General features: G+C 43.1%; 1 long non-coding RNA gene across 2 annotated transcripts in view; it reads left to right on the forward strand.

Moving 5' to 3' along the window:
• LOC146798428 (uncharacterized) overlaps nucleotides 1-16,676 on the forward strand; it is a 51,148-nt gene extending 34,472 nt beyond the window's left edge. For both annotated transcript variants that reach the window (XR_014968690.1, XR_014968691.1), the window contains exons 2-4: nucleotides 7,097-7,195; nucleotides 7,310-7,399; nucleotides 16,112-16,676. This is a non-coding gene — a long non-coding RNA (uncharacterized LOC146798428). The remainder of the gene's footprint in view (nucleotides 1-7,096; nucleotides 7,196-7,309; nucleotides 7,400-16,111) is intronic.
• The last annotated feature ends 5,141 nt before the right edge of the window (nucleotides 16,677-21,817 follow it).

Below are 21,817 nucleotides of genomic sequence, written 5' to 3' on the forward strand. Positions count from 1 at the left end.
CGTGATTCCGGGGGCCAGCGGGTGGGCCAGTCCACCAACCCCCCCTCTGCTGCAGCCTCCAAACCCTCCTAGTCTGACCTTTCAGGACTATCAAACACCAGTGGGCGGCAGGATTCGCCATCACCTCCCCCAGTGGCGCACCATCACATCGGACATGTGGGTTTTGCAAATAGTCTGAAGGGGCTACTTCTTCCCCTTCAAGGGTACCCCTCCTACCATGCCACCGCAATACCACCCCATGTCGGAGGATTATATGGCCCTTCTCCAGCAGGAAGTTATGGCTCTCTTGGCCGAGAGAGCCATCGAACGTGTTCCTGTCCCAGAAGTAGGTTGTGGTTGTTACTCCCACTACTTTCTGGTCCCCAAGAAGGGCAAGGGCCTGCATCCTATCTTGGACCTCAGGGACATCAATCGCTTCCTCCGGAAGGAGAAGTTCAAGATGTTGACGCTTGCTCAGGTCTCGACCCGGTAGACTGGATAGTAACATTGGACTTGCAGGACGCTTATTTTCACATCCCCGGCCTGCCCGCCCACCGGCGTTACCTCCGGTTCACAGTAAGCCAATAGCCCTTTCAGTTTTACGTGCTCCCCTTTGGCCTTAGCAGTGCCCCTCGGGTGTTCACGAAAGTGATGGCCGTGGTCGCGGCTCATCTGCGCAGATCAGGAGTTTCAGTCTTCCCCTCTCTCGGCGACTGGCTGTTGAAGACAGGTTCTCCCCAGGCAGTCGTTTCCCACCTCCAGACTACGGCCGATCTCCTGCATTGGCTGGGGTTCTCCATCAATGTGCCGAAGTCGCACCTGATTCCCTCAGAAGATCCTCTTCATCGGAGCGGTTCTGGACATGACACGCTTTCGGGTCTATCCTCCCGAACAGCGAGTCCAGGATATTCGGGCTATGATTCTGATCTTTCAGCCTCTGTCCTGGGTTTCAGTCAGAATAACCCTGAGGCTGCTGGGCCTCATGGCCTCCTGCATACTGCTGATCGATCATGACAGGTGGCATATGCGGGCTCTACAGTGGGACCTGAGGTTCCAGTGGGCGCAGCATCAGGGGAATCTGTCCGATTTCATTCAGATCTCGGAGGGCATTGCACAACAACTGCAGTGGTGGCTCATGAACCAGGATTGGGTCGATGGCAGATCCCTTTCCCTTCCCCAACCAGACCACACTGTGGTGACGGATGCACCTCTTCTGGGACGGGGTGGCTACCCAGGGGAGGCGGAGATCAGAGGCCTCTGGTCTCTGGCGGAGTATGGGCTTCACAACAACCTTCTGGAGCTCTGGGTGATTCATTTTGCACTGAAAGCATTCCTTCCCTCAGTCCGGGGAAGAGTAGTGCAGGTGTTCACGGACACCACCGCCATCTGGTACTGCAACAAACAAGGTGGGGTGGGGTCGTGGACCATATGTCAGGAGGCCCTCCGCCGCTGGACATGGCTGGAACATCAGGGCATATCCCTGGTGGTTCAACACCTGGCAGGATCTTTGAATGCCAGGGCAGACGAACTCAGCCGCAAGTGCATGATGGATCACGAATGGCGTCTTCACTTGGAGGTGGTGCAAGGTCTCTTTCGACAGTGGGGAGAGCCTTGGTTAGATCAATTCGCCACCGAAGAGAACGCGCAATGGCAGCAATTCTGCGCGTTGGAATTTCCAAGGCGGCACTCGCTCGGTGACGCTTTTTGTTGCGAGTTGATTTGTGGTTTGTTGTACGCCTTTCCGCCTATACCACTTCTGACAAGAGTGCTGAAGAAGATCAAGCATGACCTGAATAAAGTCATTATTGTGGCTCCGGATTGGGCACAAAGAGTCTGGTATCCCGAGATGCTCAACATGGCCATCGATCATCTGAATATGACTGCCTATTCAGGAGGATCTTCTGTCGCAGCAGCAGGGGACGGTCCTCCACCCGAATCATCCAGTCTCCACCTCCTTGTGTGGAGATTGAGTGGCGGCAGTTGATGTCTTGAAGTCTGTGATGTAATCTTGGCAACCAGGCGTCCCTCCACTAAGACGGTATATGCCTGCCGGTGGAACAAATTTGTGGCATGGTGCACAGCAAAGTCTGTGGATCCCCTTTCTTCCCCTTTTTGTGAAGTACTCTGGTTCCTTCTCTCTTTAGCCCAGCAGGGCTCTGCTCTGGACACTATCAAGGGCTATCTTTCAGCCATCTCCGCCTTCCTTCAGCTGCTAGATCAGCTTTCTCTTTTCAAGTCCCTAGCAGTTAACCATTTCTAAAAAGGCTTAACACATCTTTTTCCTTCAATCTCCTTTGTGGTGCCTCAGTGGGACTTGAATCTTGTCCTAACTTATTTAATGTGCACTCCCTTTGAGCCGCTTCATAACTGTCCCTTATGTCTCTTGACTCTTAAGACTGCTTTCCTGGTAGCCATCACTTCTGCTAGAAGGGTGAATGAGCTCCAGGCTCTTTCTTCAAAGCCTCCTTTCCTGTCTGTTCATCCGGACAAGGTGGTTCTCCGGACCCGTCCATCTTTCCTGCCTAAGGTGGTCACAGCATTCCACATCGGGCAGACCATTACTTTGCCCACCTTCTCTCCGCCTCCACATCCTCCGAAGGAGGAAGAGAGGCTCCACCGTCTGGACCCTTAACATGCGCTCTCCTTCTATCTGGATCGCACAAAACAGTTCCGGGTGGATGATCAACTTTTTGTTGGCTACGTGGGTGCAAAGAAGGGTCAGGCCGTACATAAACACACCATTTCTCGGTGGGTTGTGTTGTGTATTAAGGCTTGTTATTCTCTGGCTAAAAAGGAGCCTCCAGTGAGGCTACGCGCCCATGAGAGACGCACAGAAGACTTACTACCAGGCCATCCGCCAGGCGAAGAGCCTTTACTATACTCAGCGGATTGTGGCAGCTAGTAATAACTCAAAAGAAATCTTTTCAATTGTTCAGAGCTTTATGGCCCCGGAAGCCATGGCTTCCAAACTCCCGGTCTCTGCATCCTGGTGCGGAAAACTTTCGGACTTTTTTGCTGCCAAAATTCGGTCCATTCAGGCGACGTTTTCCGGCAATAGTGTGCCTCTAACTGGAGGTCGCCCTCCAACGGTGGGATTTTCCACATTTTCCCCTGTGGACCCCTCCGAGTCCCTGAAACTATTGCAATCCTTAAAGTCAGGGTCCCCGTCTGATCCATGCCCGGCCAGGCTGCTGGCCTCCATTGCTGAGACAGTCAATCTCGAGGTAAATTCGCTTGTCAATTTGTCCCTCACAGAGGCGGAAGTTCCACGGGAATGGAAACAAGCTAAAATCATCCCGTTGTTAAAAAAGCCCTCCCTTGACTCTGATAATCCTGCCAACTATCGCCCGATTTCGCTTCTTCCCTGCTTGGCAAAAATTTGCGAAAAAGTAGTCAACAGGCAGCTCACCACTTTTGTTGAGAAATCAGGGCTTCTTCATCCGGCTCAATCGGGTTTTAGAGCCGCACACAGCACGGAGTCTGCTTTGGTTGAGGTCTCTGAGGCGATTCGCGAGTGTCTGGATGGAGGTGGAAGTGCAGCCCTTATCCTTTTAGATCTGTCGGCTGCATTCGACACCGTGCCGCATGTGATGCTACTGTCTCGGTTGGCCGATATCGGCATTACTGGTCACGCCTGGAAGTGGCTGAAATCCTTTCTCTCTCTACGGTCCCAACAGGTCTGGCTCCCGCCTTTTGCGTCCCCCCCTCAGCCTGTTACTACTGGTGTGCCTCAGGGATCTTCATTAAGTCCCCTGCTTTTTAACATCTATGTCACACCTCTAGTTCAACTGGCTGAGGAATGTGGGGCTAAAGTTGTGGCCTACGCCGACGACACTCAGCTCCTATTCACATGGGGTAAATCTGATATCTCCACTGCCAGAGTACAAGGCTGTTTGTCAGCAGTTTTTCACTGGCTATCCGGCGCCCAACTGAAGTGCAATGAGGATAAGACGGAAATTTTACTTTACGGCAAATTTCCTCCAGATTTCAGAGACTCTCTCTGGCCCTCTGCCTATCCTTCTCCTTCCTGCACGGGGCTCCCTGCAAAGAACTTGGGGGTCTGGTTTGACGAGCAGCTGTCTTTTCAGACTCAGATTAAAAAACGTACTGGCTGCTGTTTCGGTATTCTCAGATCCCTGCGAAAGTTCTTGCCTTTACTTCCAAAATCTGCTAAGGAAACAGTGGTCAGGGCTCTGATTCTATCCCGCCTTGATTATGCTAACGGTCTTTACGTTGGCCTTCCTGATTATCTACTTAAAAGATTACAGATTATCCAAAATGCAGCTGCCCGGCTGGTGGTAAATCTGCCCATCAGAAACTGCATCACGCCTACGCTCCACCTGCTGCATTGGCTGCCAGTCAAGAAACGCGTTGTATTCAAGGCTTTGATTCTCGCTCATTGTGCTCTATATGATGGCGGGCCTCTCTATCTTAGGAAGCGTTTCTCTTTCTACAGACCAACCAGGCTTTTGAGATCATCATCCCAGCTCCTTGCGAAGACTCCACGCGTTCGTCTTCATCGCATGGGGGGCAGATCTTTCTTCCAAGGCTGCTTTGCTGTGGAATGCGCTGCCTTTATCCTTGCGTGCTACTCAGGATTCACTGCTGTTCAGGAAACACCTGAAAACTTTCCTGTTTTAACTACCTCTGTGTCTCTTTCCTCTGAGCTCGCGCCGGGACACTCCCAGGAGTAGCTGTGCGCGTTACAAACTACAATAACATAACATAACATAACATAACATAACATTCCACCACCAGTCACTACTGCCGTGGGAAGACGAGTTCCTCTGACTGACATCTGTCAGGCGGCCACGTCAGCATCCCTGCACACGTTCACCAAACATTACTGCCTGGACAGCCAAGTCTAGAGAGACTGCTTCTTTGGCCGTTCTGTTCTCCAGGATTTTCTGGTGTGATCTTGGTTAGGATTCTATAACTAACGTGTTTCTTTCAGATGCACAAGTTACTTACCTTCGGTAAGGATATATCTGTAAGAAACATTAGTTAGTTATAGATTCCTTACCGCCCCACCCATCCTCCCCATTCTACGAACTGATTTCTAGGGTTGAGGACATCCTTTCAGGGCCCTAGTTTTGTGCACCAGTGGTCAGTGTCTTGATTGGCTCTGCATTTCTGGTGCGTAAAGTCATGTACAGAAGTGACATCAGCGCGCGAGGGCGACGTCTAAGTAGCCGACCACGACGCCGACGACGGACCCGGAGCCGACCGACGCCACCTTCCAACGCGCAGAGGTACTGCTACCAAAAAAAAAAAATTCCGGATCCAGTCTGACGCCTGGTGGTAATTCTAAGGTAAGGAATCTATAACTAACTAATGTTTCTTACCGATATATGGTTACCGAAGGTAAGTAACTTGTGCTTTCCTCCTAATCTGGTGTGGAACAGTGCTCCATGCAGCATGTCTCTATCTTCAGACCCAGCGGCGGCAGGCACAGTTAAACGCTGTGGGAAGGGCTTGAGCATTGGAGAAGTCAACAGAATAGGTATAATTAAATAAATAAATACCTATTCTGTCTGTCGGTTTCCCCCCTGCTGCGCCCTGCCCCGGCCGCAGCTGTTCCGACCTACCCTTCTTCTGCCTACTCATTTTGCTGGGCATATGCACATGCTTTCTGGTTTCATCCTTCCTGTGGCCCCATCCCTCAAGTGCAACATGTCCCTCCCTGCAGCAGGCTCATGATCACTTGAGCACACCATGACTGCATTTCCCCTTTCTCTGGTGTAAGAGCCCTTTCCGCAGGGGCCTTGCAGCAATCACAATGCTTCTCGCCCTCTTCTGTGCAACATTGTGCTCTCAGCAGCAGGACCACTCTGCTCTCCATCCTTTCACATGCACCAATGTGTCAATGCGTGCCCTGCAGTGAGGCTGTGCCATTGCAAGTGAGTGCAGATTTTGAATACAGAAGAATTGCCATTGATTAATTAGGGTAGCCATTGCACAAAGTAGTGTTTCTGATTTTCTTCCCACGGTTGGCAAGTCACATCAGTGATCTACTGAATTTATTGTGTCTAGGTGTGAGGTCAGTGTTTCCCAACGGAAGCGAAAGTTAAGTCTGAGGCAGGTACCAACTGGCATAGGACATTTATGCATTACTTACTTGCAGAGTTCAACAGAATAGTGAAATGTGTGACCCCCTTTGTTCTAAAACTATGCTAGATAAAATCTTCATAACTCACGTTTTTGACTTCATGCTCTTCCTTCCCATGTCATCACGGATCGAAGTATTCCGTTTGCTTCTCAACTATAGATTTGTTAATAATTCAACTGGGAGTCCAATTGTATTCCCACTCCATCGACAATCTTCAATTACAGAAACAAATGGAAGAAAACAATCTCAAGTCATATATTGCAGAGCTCTCATTTTAAAAAAATTCTAGAATTATTAATTTGCATATTTGCTGACATCATATGAAGTGGCAGCACAACTTCTGACCCACATTACATCACAGGAAGTGGCAACACATGACCTCTGGCCCCCGATCTCATTACATGCAGTGACGTCACATGAATTAATGTCACAGGCAGTGAATAACATAAAGTGATGTATCAAGAACTGATCTTGCAAACGGCCCATCCAACGTTGGCCACTTTGTATCACCATCACAATCATCATGGACATTATTTTAGAGAAACTAAAACTTTATGTTTCTCAACAAACGAAAAATGAAAAAAAATTCAAAATTTTGTAAACTTTTAGAGCCTATCATAGCCTGTCGGGATTTCGATGATTGTGATGGTGATACTAGAGATTACAAGGAGTAAGTATAGCTTTAAATTAAAAAGAGGACAGAAATTGCCATAATAGATATGATTATTGATAATCCGTCCTAAATGAATATCTGATAGATGATCTCTTTGCAGCACTATCGTTTACTTCTTATGAATAAGTACTCACATGATGGAATGAAGATTCTAACAACGGGAACTAATACAACATACCATATACCTTTTGGGCCGAACGTACGGTGGGAATACGTATAATTTGCGATACAACATAGGTATATTAGATTAATGAAAACAATGCCATCATTTATTGGAGTGATGGGATGAGCTATCTAATGGACACTCTTTCCTCCATCTTGTTTTGTCCTACTAGAACATTTTATGAGATATACTTCTTGAACTACCTGGGCTGGCAGCTCTCCCATAATTTGAATTTAAGAAATAGGTGGACGATGTCTATAAAAACCTGGAAGTGAGTGCCGGTATTTCTAATTACTAACAAAAAATAAATATTCTCATGCCCAGACTAGTGACATTATGGAATTCTGATAATAAGACATTGTGTCTATACATATTTCTCTCACAGATTTTTTGGGGAAACTCTCGCCCACTGTTGGAGAAGCTATCGGGAATCAAATATATGAATAGACATTGAAACCTTTAAAATTTGAAAGAGGTTAGTGATACAACTACGGTCTACTATGTCTTAAAGTTTAGATGGACTATTTCTCATGTGCAAATAGTATTTTATTTTATTGTACGATTTTATAATTGTCTTTTTGTACTTTTATGGATTCTCAACGATCCGAATAAAGTTTCATTGATTGATTGATTGATTGACAACTACGGTCAGGAAATTATGACCACTGTTGAACACAACTTTTAGTTGATATCAACTTGGTGCACGGTGTGGCAATGGGTCTATCTCGCACTTTAAACTATGTTCCTATCCTTTGAGGTGACCATCACTTCAGGGTATTCTTTGGAAAACAAAAAATTTGCTTTTCTTCTTATATTATCCTGCAGCACCTTCTTTTTCTGGTTCTAGCTATCTTCCCTTTTTTGACATAGGGAAAACGTATCCCAAATAATTGGGACATGTTTATATATATATGTGTTCAGTGTAAATGAGACTATGTCATTATCTTCTCAGCCCTGAGGAAGTCACTTGACGTGACAAAACCCGCGTTGGCTGTTGCTTATTTGGACATTGATCCTTTTTTGGTCTTGTTTTAAAATTGTGATGTTTTCCTAAATTGAAAAAAAATTCACGCATTGTGTACGAATCCAAATCTGCTTTGTTGCCAGTGATATTTTGATAATGCTCAATGGATTTTGGTCATACACAAATACGAATAAGAGTCGTTACTTCTGAGTGCCAGGATGTCTGTATATAATATTGTTCATCACGGTGAATGCGGTGCATGATCTGTGTAGTTTGGCATCTAGGTAGTAAGGTGCATTTTTATCCTGTGTGGCACCACAATAAATTGTTGTTCTGTTCTTTTTAAATTACCAAATTGAAAATACTATTTGACTACCCAATCTGATTACAGACTTTTTTGAGGTGCATTCCCCTATACATTACTACCACGTAAGTGTTGTTGAAATCTAATTATGTGTTACGGTTCGAAACAAATCACGAGGCAGTGTAAAGTGACATCTGTCAGTGACTTTGCACTGCAAAGCACAACAACATAAATACATCAAATTATTTTCTCAGTAATAAATAACAAAAAAATATTAAACTCACACTTAGATAATTCAGTACACTTACCCTGATTTCACCGAGTTCATATGATTGTTTGTGAGTGGTCTGTTGGCGTATGTTGAAGTTGCCTCGTAGGTCAAACAACATTGTCTTTGTTTTCGTTCATGTCTGTGTGCACTGCACGGGTGTGATTATGCTAGAAAGTATGGTGTTTCCATACACACCAGAGATGCCCACGCTATGCGGTGCCCACTGCAGTACAGAGAATGTGAAAGTTCAGTGCGCACACTGCACACACTAATAATGATTACACCATGCAATAAGCCGCTATACATACATGATGAACCTAATATGAGGGAGATGTGCAACATTACAATGTATACATTTTCACATGCGCCGCTTTTTTGACGTTACGGGGGTGCAATGTGCCACTGGCATATTTATAAGGCCACAACAACTGTGTGAAAGGGATGTTCCATGGGTGTTGCTGGGGGCGTTCCCAGCAACATCCATGGCTTTTGACATTGCCCCAGCTTTACAAGAAATCGTAAGTCTGAGGCAGCGCCAAAAACTTACGCCTCCCCAGGAGAGGTGTAAGTGAATCACAACGAGGATTAATATCTTTATTTCTCCTCTTTCTGCAGCACACATAGAAAGAGGAAAAAGCCGCTTCTGATTGTTTTAGTGCAGGATGGTTTCCCTTTCCGCACAAAAATTATCATCCCCGCAATGCAGACACCCTTGCACCATGGTGCAAAGGTGTCTGCATTGGCGCACGGCAGCCCATTGTGCACCAGTGCAAGGGAAAAGGATAGGAATGTGCTGTATCTATTAGATACGGTGCATCGCTGCCCTTTCCTTTTGCCGTAGGGCAGCGCAGACTCCCTGAGGTTGTCACCATTACCCACTCAATCGCTATGGCACAAGCAGCAGGCAATGAGGAAATGTGTAAGTTAAAGCTGTACCAACAATTTTAAAATCAAGAAAACAACACAATAACATTTCCAAAGCAATTTAGAAAAAGAGAAATTTTATGAGCAAACAAATACATGAATCATTAGATAAGAGAAACCATGTATAGTAAAAGTTTTAATGCAAAAATGTCCTAGAAAAAGAAAAACAAAAGTTTGAGGATGACTGAGGGCTAGGCTCGATTTCAGGTCAACTGCAAAGGAGTGGAGGTTGAATACACCCAGCATGTCATGCCAGTCACAGTTTTTACCATAGGACAGAAACGAAAAACAATAGCGAATCCCATGTCATGAGAAAAATCTCCCAAAGTGTGCGGGTTATTCCATTGGTTTTTATATATTTCAGAAACAAAATCCTGCTTTGGGAGCATTTCTAAAAAACTGAAATAAAGTTACAACTACTGGATCAATGGTGTTTTCCAAATGTGATGGACAGAATGCCACCGGGAATGTGGACTTATTGTCCTTAAAACAAGACACCACACTCCTGATGGATGCCACTTCATTTGTCAAAATCTAAATCAGATCTCCGAAATGGAAATCAAAGTTTTCAAGGCTGAGGCTGTTGAGTGTTGCTCAAACTTGGACACATAGTCGTTGAGCTCCCAGTGAAGCCATGATTTTGCGGCCAAAAGATCAGAGCAGGACTGAGATGAATTTCTTAGCCACTGAGTTCTCTTCGTTAATGGAATTGATTTGCCACCCCACCATGGTCCAAGGTTTTACCGTCAGACTTAGCCACCTTTTCAGTTCTCATAATCATTCAATTGGCCAGATATCTTCACCAAGAAGTTTCACTGAACCTGTTTTCAGTGTGGCAAAAAGCTCTGAGCAGAATGAGTCTGTTTTTCATACCAACCTTGGGAGAAACCTGCCTGTATAACCTTTCCCAGCTTTTGATTTCTATTTCAGGGAGAAATCCTATGGCTTTGGTGATTCATCGTAGGACTGCCTCACCCTTTGCTGGCTACTGCAATTAATATGGAGCATCACTTGCTTGACCAAATTTCTCATCCCATTGTGCTAATGAGTGTCTCTATGGCCAGAACATTTTAGTCAAGCATTAGAAGGCCAAGTGATCAGACTATAACCACTGTTTCATTCGTAACTACTTCATCATAATTAGAGTTCGGGGCGTGTGCCAAGAGGACTGCCCAGCTGCAGCTTAAGCACGTGAGTCGAGTGGTTGAATCCTCTGGACTAAAGATTGCAAAGGTTTATATTTGTAGCATCCTTTGAACTCGGCATTTAACAGTAGTCTATCGAATGGTAATTGTGGGTGCCCAGGACAATTACATAAGTAAGGATGACCCATTGACATATTAGAATTTAGGCCCGAAAATATTCACTTATTCAGCACTGCAAAATGTTGATTTATCTTAAGTGAATTCCTTGCAGGTAATGACAAGCCAAAACAAATTACCAAAAGCACATGCGATCATTCAAGTATGATACAATAGGCACTCTGCGGCTCTTCTGTCCTCTCTGATCCAGAGACAATTCCTTCACCCTTCTAGCTAGTGCTGACTAGAAATTATCTGCAACCTCTAAAAGGAACAGTTATTCAGAAAGTAGTTCAGAGAGGGAGGGAGTGGAAGCACCAACCAATACAAACCATTACTAGTTTTCTCCCATGTTAAAAGAAGAACCTGTTGTCCACACAATGGACGTATTGGATTGAAACCCATCTGCTGATTGTCTTACAGAGCTACTGGGTCAGATTTGAAATTGCTGCATATTTGCCAATCAGATCTTTAATACAGGCAAGCAACTACATAAGTCCCTCTTTTCGACTGCTCTACTATAATTACTACTGTCCAGCTCATCCCTCTTCACTGAGAAGAGATCAGATCTACTTGCATTGTGTCATGTTTTTCAAACATGCGTCTTGAGGCATAATTCCAAAGCAATAGACAAGCATACAAATAATTTAACTCATTAAGTAGCTGACGTAAAACAAAGACTTCAAAGCTGTAGGTCTTTTCTTGTACCATTATTTCTTATGACTCATTGTGTAATCAACGTCTTATCCAGGGAAGAGGCTCAGCATGACTGCACATTGTTACCTTACACAACATGAATCCATATCCATTGGTACACATATACAGGGCCACTGGAAATATGTGATTCTGCGGCCTCTGTGTCTTCCACATAATTATGGATTTGCCACTGAACCAATTATCTGCTACATAATCTGCAGTTTTTAACAAAAAGAAAATTAGTTTCTAGCTCAGTCGGATCAAAACCTACAAAAACGTTAGTGATCCAGATTACCGCATAGTGTAAGGCCCTTCATATAAATTGACTTGTCATCTTCGTGTTCTTTATTGCTGTATCAGTTTGATAAAGTCGTACAAAAGAGGTGAAATATTTAAATAGGTAATGTTGCCATATGTAAAAATTGCAAAGTAATGAAGCAATGCTCTCACATAATGGGTCGCATTACGCTTCATAATTTGCCTTTCTTTGCTGTATAACTTGGTCAATCCATCCGCATAGTTTGAGTAATTTGACAGGCCACCATGATGCCCTAACACTACTCTGCGTTATTGCTACAGGGGACTGCTCAAGTGATATTACTCTATGTACTTTAAGGATTGATGAAAAATTACATATTTTGAACGGTGATAAGTAGTTTGAAGAATACTGAATGCTGTATTGTTTATGAAACTGTGAACAAGACCTGCTCAGAATAATTGCCTTGAAGATGTCCTGTTGTTTTAGGGGCAAAACATATAGTTTGTGTTCTTCATTACATTTCAACAAAGAAATAAAGAATATCATCTTAACTACGACCTGTCATCTCAGTTTTTGATTACTGTTGCACACCTTATTATACAGGTGTGGAACATCAACTCCCCTAAAACATTATTTGGACTATTTTTGAGCAATCTACATTTCATGGAGTGTCTCTCACACTTTTTTATGCATAATTTGATCCTCCCTTGCTGCTAATTCCAGTGGCTCTGTATAGATATGCCTACCACACTATTCCCCTAAAACTTAACAACCGGTAAAAATAAAATAAATCATAAAATATTTTTTTAAAAACTTACATATCATGCAAATTACATACATACATATTCTAAAACAATAAATACAAAGAGGATTAATCAAATCAATTCTAAATAATTTAATAAATATTTAATTTAACTTAGAAATTATATATAATACTAAATACATTAAATATAACATTATATCAATACAACTGACAAAATGAAGCAAACAGCTAACATTACTTATAACAATATTAAAGAAAATTTATATTAACATTGACATTTTTTACTAAGTCGCAAAGACTATATTATTACATGTGATAATATGTCCAATGATATTCTGGACACCACAATATTTTAAAAACAATAATATTGACCAATTATATTTTTCGTGAAGTTTTGAGCCAAAGGGAAAAACCTGTGCATGCCCCTTTGAAAAACTATTCACAGCATCCATAAGGGTAATATTGAGCCTCAATGTGATTTAAAGGCTTCTCATCTCCTATCAGTAAGCCACTGCAGTATAGTGCTAATCCAAAAATATTGTTTTACCCAGATAGGTTTGAACCATTTGCCAATGTTTACTGGCAGATCTAAAAATATAATCTAGGGTTTCACAGCTTGTTGGACTCTATGATAGACATGTACAGGGAACTAGCAGCAGTGGGCTTGGTGGGCAACTTGTCACCACAGTTATCGAGGAGCAGGACATTTTTGGCCAGTTTAGTACTTAATCTGTGAAAATGTATGCAGCCCATCTGAACTGTCTTCCAATGGCTTAATGAGTTTCTGAATGTTGTATAAAACTCTCTGAAGGGCAACTGGTTGAGTCTGGAGGTGGTCTCTGAGGTTCAGATTGAACAAGGGCATTTGAGGACCCATTGGAAGTATCTGGGGACACACTGAGATCTTTAAGAGCTACATGGGGGTGTCGTGACAAATAGGGGGCAAGTGAGCAATTTTAGGTTACCTTGCAGGAATGTCAGAGGCATCTCAGAGCATATCAGCAGATTCTGACTGCCTATTGGGAAGGTAATGTCAATCTGTGCGTCTCTGAGAGCACTTTTATTGATTCTAGCGGCATGCTAATGGTGACGTGGGTCACCCCTGGGTCTCTAAGGGCATATTTGAGTTGCTTAGATAGCGGATGGTGTTGTCTCAAGGCAGTTAGAGGGACAACTGGATAAGTCTAAAGGCCACATGGGAAAGTCTAAGTGTAGGCTAACAGTCCCTGGGGTCTAAAGGGCTTGTTTGGGTTTCTGATGCAACATATTATAAAAGTAGAACAAAGTTCCTAGCATAATGGTAGTTAGTTGGCCAACACTATATAATGCAAGGGAATACTATTTGAATTACTGTCAATTTAAGATCTCGGGTGCAGGTCTAGTGCATGCATAAGACTCAGCAAGGGTACCTCTACTAAGTGGCACCAAATTGCAATAGGTTAGGAGCACTCTAGCAACTAAACTTTGTGTTTCGTAGGAGCACCAAACATCCTTACAATGTTCCTAGTGAGGTCAACTGATCCTTATAATCTAATCTGATCTCTCTATAAAAGTAAACTCTGACACTTGTTGTGGCCATGTAGAATGCTCTTTGGGATTAGGTGGCCAGATTATTTTAGAAAGTAGGTAGCCTGCCTGGTCCTTGCTAATGATACTTGTCAGTTTATTATTTTATTTATTTTATTTTAAAGGTTTTATATAGCGCTGGCTAGACCCGCAGGTATCAGAGCGTTTTACATGAGTATCAGACCATAATTGCAGGTTACATCGTTACAAAGCTTACACAGTTATTGGAGCCTGGCAACATAGTGACAAGTAAGGTTGCGACAAACCAGAAGGACATATACGTAAGGGAAAAAGTAGGCAAGGGGAGAGATTCAGGGGAGGGGGGTAGGAGCAGGAGAAGTAGAAGTAGACAGAGAATGGAGGAGGGAAAGAGGAGGGGTGGGTGAGAGACACAGCATGGAAAGAGGAGGGGAGGGTGACGGGGACACAAACCGGTAGACGAGTCAAAGCTGCGTCCAAAGTCCAGTAAGCTGTGATCCCAGGGGAAGTGGTATCATTTCCCCATCTATGTTGCGAGAGGCTCCCTATACGCAGTGGACTCTCTCAGAGGGGTCTCTGAGACTCCAAGGCCTACATACTGGATCCTTCCCCAAAAAGGGGAGAGGGAGTGCTTTGGCAAGGGATGCCATACCATACCTCAACTGTGAGTGGCTCCCTAGGCGCTGTGGACTCTCTCAGCGGGTTCGCTGAGACTCCAGAGTATAAATATTGGATCTGTCCCCAACAAGGGGAGAAGGAGTGCTTGGTCAAAGGGCACAAAAGGACAGGGGGCTAGGTGGTGTAGCGGGCAAGGGGAAAGATTCAGGTGAGAGGGGATAGGAGCAAAGGAAGAAAGACAAAGAAAGAAAGAGTGCTAAATGGGAACAGATAGATAGATAGGAGACAAGGAAAAAGCAAAGTTACAGAAATATGATAAAGGGGGGTGGGCGAGACAGGGAGAAACAAATGTGCCCAAAGTCCGGCTGGATAGGTGACAGTCAGGGGATGAACCAAGGTCGATCTCCTCAATAGCTGAACAGAGCAGCTTCACCGGGCGTCAGACATAGTGTTCGGACTCCGCTGTTAGGATGGAGATCAGGAGTACTCAGAGATTGTCACATTTGTGTGGGGGTGGTGGGGGGGAGAAACCATGGTCCGAATGAATTCCAGACGCCATCTTGCGGTCAGGTACAGTCCTGGTAGGATTATGTAAGGAAGATTTCAGCTGGGGGGAAAAAAGTCACAACTGGCGGCCATGTTAGGGTCAGGCACCCATCAGCCTTAGCTGCGACCCTGTTGGATTGTGAACTAGTAACACTTACTAAGGACTCTTGAAAGATACTGAGCCCCTCGTATCCACTTCAGACTGAAAATGCCCTGAAAATGTCCCTCATACCCCTCTCATTTGGTCATATAGCAATCCTTCAGTTAATTTTTCACTCTGAAGATTTCCAGGTATTCGCAAACGAGCAAGGTTATAACAGTCGCTCTTAGTCTGTTCGTTTTTTGCTTCTGGAGCAGGGGTGGTATGTAAATGTCAAGGCTTTCATTCTTTTATTTTTTATGATACCCATTAAAGGTAAATTAATGTGTAAAGGCATGTATTTCAATGTCATACCTGTTTTTGTTTACTTTACTAAAAGCAGCCCTTTGGTGTTTTAATAGCAAACTGTATCTTCATTACTGGCTGGTACAATAGGAAGAGTTTGAAAGAAACTGCCATGTCTTAAGGAAAAGTCTGTGTGCACCTGTGGACATGGATTAGCAACACGTGTGTGCCACTGCTGGAGCAGGGTTTTCTATTTAAACCCGAACATCAGCTTATATGTTTATGTGTCGTAATTAAAATTACTAATAATTAATTACTAGATATTAAGTTTTTTCGAGTGTCTTAACTAATCAACCTTACTAATGAAAGAATTACATGTGGGAATGCATTTGTGTGGCTTAATTAATACGTGAACTAAGTTGGTGAGCAAATTAAATATGTGTGGCTAAAGTGCTACATGTTATGTGTTTGCGCTTTAAAATAATATGCTTTAATGCTTCTTTATGTCGCAAATGGCTAGATAATTACATACACATAAGGGTATTAGTGGGAATTAACACTGTATAATCAATACAATGTAGTAACGTTGTTTTGTGTTTCTTTTAAATAAGATTGTCCATTTTGGCCTATTGAAAAATGGCCGACATCTACAGCCTGCATTTGAGTAGATGGAATATGAAAGAGGCCTCGTTGAATATGGTTGAAAACACGACCTCGGCCTCTGTCTGAAGCTAAAAGTTATGAAAGGACAGCAGCTCCAGGCTCATCGCCAGATAGCCTTGGGAAGGAACAATTGTCACAATGAACACTTTGATAAGCTTGCGGTGGCTTCACTACAATTCCGGAGAAGAGCATCTATGAATGTTGCAGATTTAGTTTGTGCTTCCTTTTCCGTGTTTTTATTTTTGAGATATTCGAGAGCGGAGGTTTTTTTTTTCTAAATGTTGCGAGCCAACATCCTTTCCTGCTCGCTCTGCACAACGGACGTTTAGAGCTTGTTGTAACTTTTAATGTGTAAGTTTTGGTATAAATACAACTAGACTAGAGAGGGCCATGTCAAGCTTCGTTCATTCATTCCTGAACTTATGCTCGAGAGGATCGATGCTGATTGAGAGGACGGCGACTCGGGGACTTTTCTGAGAGACCTGTCCTGATTTGAATACGACATTTAGCTAGAATAGGTAATTATGAGAATAATGATTTCACAATTGGATAACTTTCCATTTGAACTAATTTAGATAAAGTAATTTCTTGTTTGAATTACAGTGTCGGGTGGTTATTTCTTTGTCATTCTTATTGAGATTTCAAATGTGTTCTTATTGTTTAAATCATGACTCGAGACAAATCAATTAGGTTACATTGACCTCAGATTAGATGCAGATTGATTTAGGAGTTCTCTCGTATATTCAGTGTGGATAGAGTAATAGAATGAATGTTGGTGTGATGGGCCCTAGCGTATAATGAGTGTATGTGCGTATGACTGTGGAATTACTCTGACCATGGAAGTAGGGAGAATTTATAAGCTCTGATCTGCAGCAGTTTTGCGTATTTTGGCATGGTGCCGTATCCCACAGGGGTATACCGAGAGTCCTTCAATTTTTAATCAATTGCTGAAAAGGTCTTTGGAGAGTTTAATCATGCCTGAAAGCTCAGTACTGGTGCAGTATATCGATGACCTACTTGTGGCATCGAAGACACGTGAAGCCTGTGAAGTAGATACCATAGCTTTACTGAATCATCTGGCTGATGGAGGATTAAAGGTATCTCCAGCCAAGTTGCAGTTTTGCAAGAAAGAAGTACATTATCTTGGACACAATATTGAGAAGGGTCTGAGAAAAGTGACCAATGACAGGATCAGGATTATCAGAGGAATGAGAGCCCCAATGACCCAGAGAGAGGTGAGAATGTTTCTGAGAATGGTGGGTTATTGTCGTCAGTGGATAAGTAACTTTTCCCTGATAGCAAAGCCACTGATTAAATTGACCAAAAGTGAAGTGAGAGATCCATTGGAACTGAATGCAGAACAAATGGCAGCATTCGAAGAATTAAAGAGCAGATTATGTGAAGCTCCTGCTCTGGGAATGCCAGACTATGAGAAGGAGTTTGAATTGTACTGTAGTGAGAGGAATGGATGTGCACTTTCAGTGTTAATCCAGAAACATGGACGTCTGAGGAGACCAGTTGCGTACTTCTCATCCACACTTGACCCAGTAGCTGTGGGTTTGCCAGGTTGCCTGAAAGCAGTAGCTGCTACATGCAGAAGCTTGGAACAGAGTGAGGGTATAATAATGGGATATCCTGTAAGGGTATTCGTACCTCATGATGTGGCAATTCTTTTGACAAGAAGCAGAACTCAATATATGTCACATAGTCGGCTGACTAAATATGAGAAAATCATTCTGGGAGCATCAAATGTGACTCTTGAGAGATGTGTGAATGTGAATCCAGCGACACTGTTGCCAGATGCAGAAAATGTGAGTGTGAGAGACGATGTTGATCATGATTGTTTGGATGTGCTTGATTACTGTACAAAACCGAGACCAGACATAAGAGATCTGCCACTGCCTGAGAGTGATCATGTGTTGTTTGTGGATGGATCATGTCTGAGAACAGAAGGTGTGCTGAGTGCAGCATATGCGGTGTGTAAAGTCTCAGAAGTTATGGAGGCTTCATCTTTGAAGGGAGTAAAATCTGCTCAAGTGGCTGAATTGGTGGCATTGACAAAAGCTTGCAAGATTGGGAAAAATATGAGAGTGACTGTGATGACTGATAGTCAATACGGATTTGGAGTTGTTCACGACTTTGGCCAGCTTTGGCTACAGAGAGGTTTTCTGACCTCGAGTGGAACTCCTATAAAGAATGCTGAAGTGATTGGGAAATTGCTTGAGGCGATACAGCTGCCTAAATAACTAGCAGTTGTAAAATGTGCTGCTCATGGACAGGGAAATTATTTTGTTACTCTTGGTAATCGATTCGCAAATGACATAGCACAGTATTGTGCAAAGAACAATAATTCGATTAACAAGGGAAGAGAAAAGGAAATGTCTTTTTGTTCAGTGATGTTTACTAATGTCCTAGAAACATGGGATGAAGTGAAACAGTTGCAGGATGAAGCAGGAGATGAGGAAATGAGAGATTGGATCAAAGCAGGTTGTGCTCCAAGAGAAAAGGATCATGTTTGGATCTATAGGGATGGAAGACCAGTAATGCCAAATTCCATGTTGTCAACAATGGCAAGAATGTATCATGGCCAGGGACACCTGGGGAGGGATGCTATGATTAGGTCCTTCAAACAAACCTGGTACAATGCAAAGTTCAGGTTGATTGCAGAGAGCATCTGTCAGAGATGTTTGATTTGTCAGCAATTCAATACTGGAAAGAAAACAGTGGTGAGCCTAGGAACTATAGGCAGAGAAGGAGGTCCTTTTACCAGAATGCAGATTGATTTCATTGAAATGCCACAAGTCAATAGATTGAGGTATGTTCTAGTGGTAGTCTGTTTGTTCTCAAGGTGGGTGGAAGCATATCCAACTAGGAGAAATGATGGAATAACAGTGGCCAAGTTGCTGTTAAGAGAGTTGATTCCTAGGTACGGGTTCCCAGTGACGATTGAGTCAGACAGAAGGGGACACTTCTACAATGAGCTCATGAGTTTAATTTGTGAAGCATTGAGCATACAGCAGAAGTTACATTGTGCATACAGGCCAGAGGCTTCTGGTGTTGTTGAACAGATGAACGGCACAATCAAAAACAAAATTGGTAAGATGTGTATAGCCACTGGAATGAAATGGCCTGATGTCTTGCCTCTAGTGCTAATGACTATTAGATCTACTCCAGACAGAACTACAGGGTTGAGTCCACATGAAATATTGATGTGACGTGCAATGAGACATGCATTCGTGCCTGTCAACAAGTTGATGACAATAACTGATGACATGGTTTTGGATTACTGTAAAGGCCTGGCTGACGCAGTTCATTCTGTGTTTCACCAGGTTGGAGAAGACGCCACCACACTTGAAAAGAAGCAAGCTCATGATCTGAGTCCAGGGGACTGGGTGAGGATAAAAGTGCACAGGAGAAGAAATTGCTTGGTTCCAAGGTGGGGAAGGCCAAGACAAGTCATTCTGACTACGACAACTGCTGTGAAGTGTGCTGGAGTGAAGAACTGGGTTCATGCTAGTCATACTCTGAGAGTTCCAAATCCAAAGGATGGTACTGGAAAGGAGTACTTTGAAGAGTCAGATTCCAGTGATGATGCAGATACTGAAACAGTGAGAAGAAAAAAGAATCCTGAAAGGGGGGAAGGAGAGTCAGAAAGAGAGTCAGGTGATTCTTTTTTCTTACCAGAAGAAGTTTCAAGAGTTACAAGAGGAACATTGCGAACCTCAGAGGAGAGTTCAGATTCTGTAAGAGTGCCTGAAGTTCCAACGAGCAGTGAAAAAGAAAAGGAAAAGGAAAGAGAGATTCCACAGAGACTACACCTGAGTCAGATGAAGAGATTGAGGATCCACCTGAGATTACTTCTGAAAAAGTTGGGTCAGAAGAAGATAGAGAGGGACAGATTGCGGAAGACCCCCGAGGAGGTGTAGGGAACATTTCTGATAAGCTAGGTGAAGGGACAAGTAGACAGCAAGAAGATTGCGTGTCGGAGACCCGAGGAGGGACAGTAGTAGGGAAATCTCAATCGGTGGAGAGGAAGACTGTGGAAAAAGAGAAAATCGTTGATGAACAAGAGGCAAATGAGACAGAATCGGATGAGAGTGAGAATGAGAAACCAGAGGGTCGAGTTCTGAGAAAGAGAACTTGGATCGGAGAGAGAAACAATAGAGAAGTGAAACAGAAAAGAAGTGTAAAAGGAGATCTATGGCCTAACAAGATAAAGAGGCTGAGGTATCGACTGACACGAGTGAATTCATCAAAAGCTGAACAGGTGAACGAGGTGTCAAGTCAAAATCAAGCAAAAGAGGAAAAACAAAAGAAATCAAAGGAACCAGAGGAGATCAAGAGAATCAGAAAGCCCAACCAGAAGTATAGGTCACCGGAATGGACGTATGTGGCACTGTCTGAAGGAGAAGAAGAGGCAGAAAGTCAAGGAAATCCAGAGGGGACCTTACGGAGGTTGGTTGAGGAGGAGAAATCTGTTGGAATCCTGAAAGTTATCTTGACTGACATTGGAGAAGAGTCAGATGCTGAGGATGTTGAGGATTTGATACAATTTGATGTTGCTGAAGAAGAAGTGAAAAGTGATGAAAACCCAAATTGAGTGAACTAAAGAGTCACTTGGAGAAGAGTGAAGAAGAGCTCTGAAAAATTAACAGATTGTAATAATCTAGTATTCTAGAGATTCAGTAGAGGAGTAGTAGAGGCTAAGTCAAAAGACACTGTCAAAGTAATAAGATGGCTAACACAGAAAATAACCAAAGTAGATGTACCTTTCTGAAAAGATGGTGCAGAATGTGCTGCTGCTGTACAGGATTGTTAATGCTACTGTGGAGTGCACTTGCTTTATTAGTTACTTTTAGAGTTACAATAGACACTTTTGGAATACATACTGAGAATATGACTAACATAGGGAAGAGTTCACAGAAAGTAGTATCAACTAGAATTAGTAATATATACGTACATAAGGATAGGTCAATTAATGATTTTTCTAGTAATGTTTTTTCAAAATTGTTGTATGAGTACGTAAAGACAATGGAGGTAAGGGATTGCTACGTCTGTATGCAATTGCCTGCATCTGTTTCAGAGGGAGTTACTTATCATCATCTTCCAGCTACGTATGGAATTTCATGTAGTGTGTTGATTAGTATTTTTTATCTGCTAGGGAAAATAGATTATGAGATGTCTAATAAGAATAACATTTTTGGGCAATTGCCTATGAATAAAAGACTGAATCCTGCTAAAGAGGCTAACATTTTAGGTGAGATTTTTATTGAAACAGAAGAATTAACATTGGATTACATTTTTAGAAACAATTTAACTTGTAGTTTGAAGGAAGAAGAAAAAGCGTTCCTAGACATGGTAGAGAAAAGGAGAATGGGCATGCATGAAAAGGCAGGAGGATATAAAATGAGTCAGACGGTGTGGGACATTGAGATGGGAAAGGAGTTGAAGAATGGGGCCAGTCCAACTTTGGCTTTAGATGCACCACAGAAGGGTAAACTATGCATTACCAGAAGGAAATCCCAATATGATACTTATTTTGTTGGGACTAGTGAGTGCCATGATACGTACTTTATTGCAACAGGATGGGGATTCAAAGGAGGAGAAGATCCAGTTTTCCCGGGAGTGTATTATATTTGTGGGAATAAGTCTTA

Source organism: Triturus cristatus, chromosome 9, assembly GCF_964204655.1.
Source record: "Triturus cristatus chromosome 9, aTriCri1.1, whole genome shotgun sequence".
Classification (NCBI taxonomy): Eukaryota; Metazoa; Chordata; class Amphibia; order Caudata; family Salamandridae; genus Triturus; species Triturus cristatus.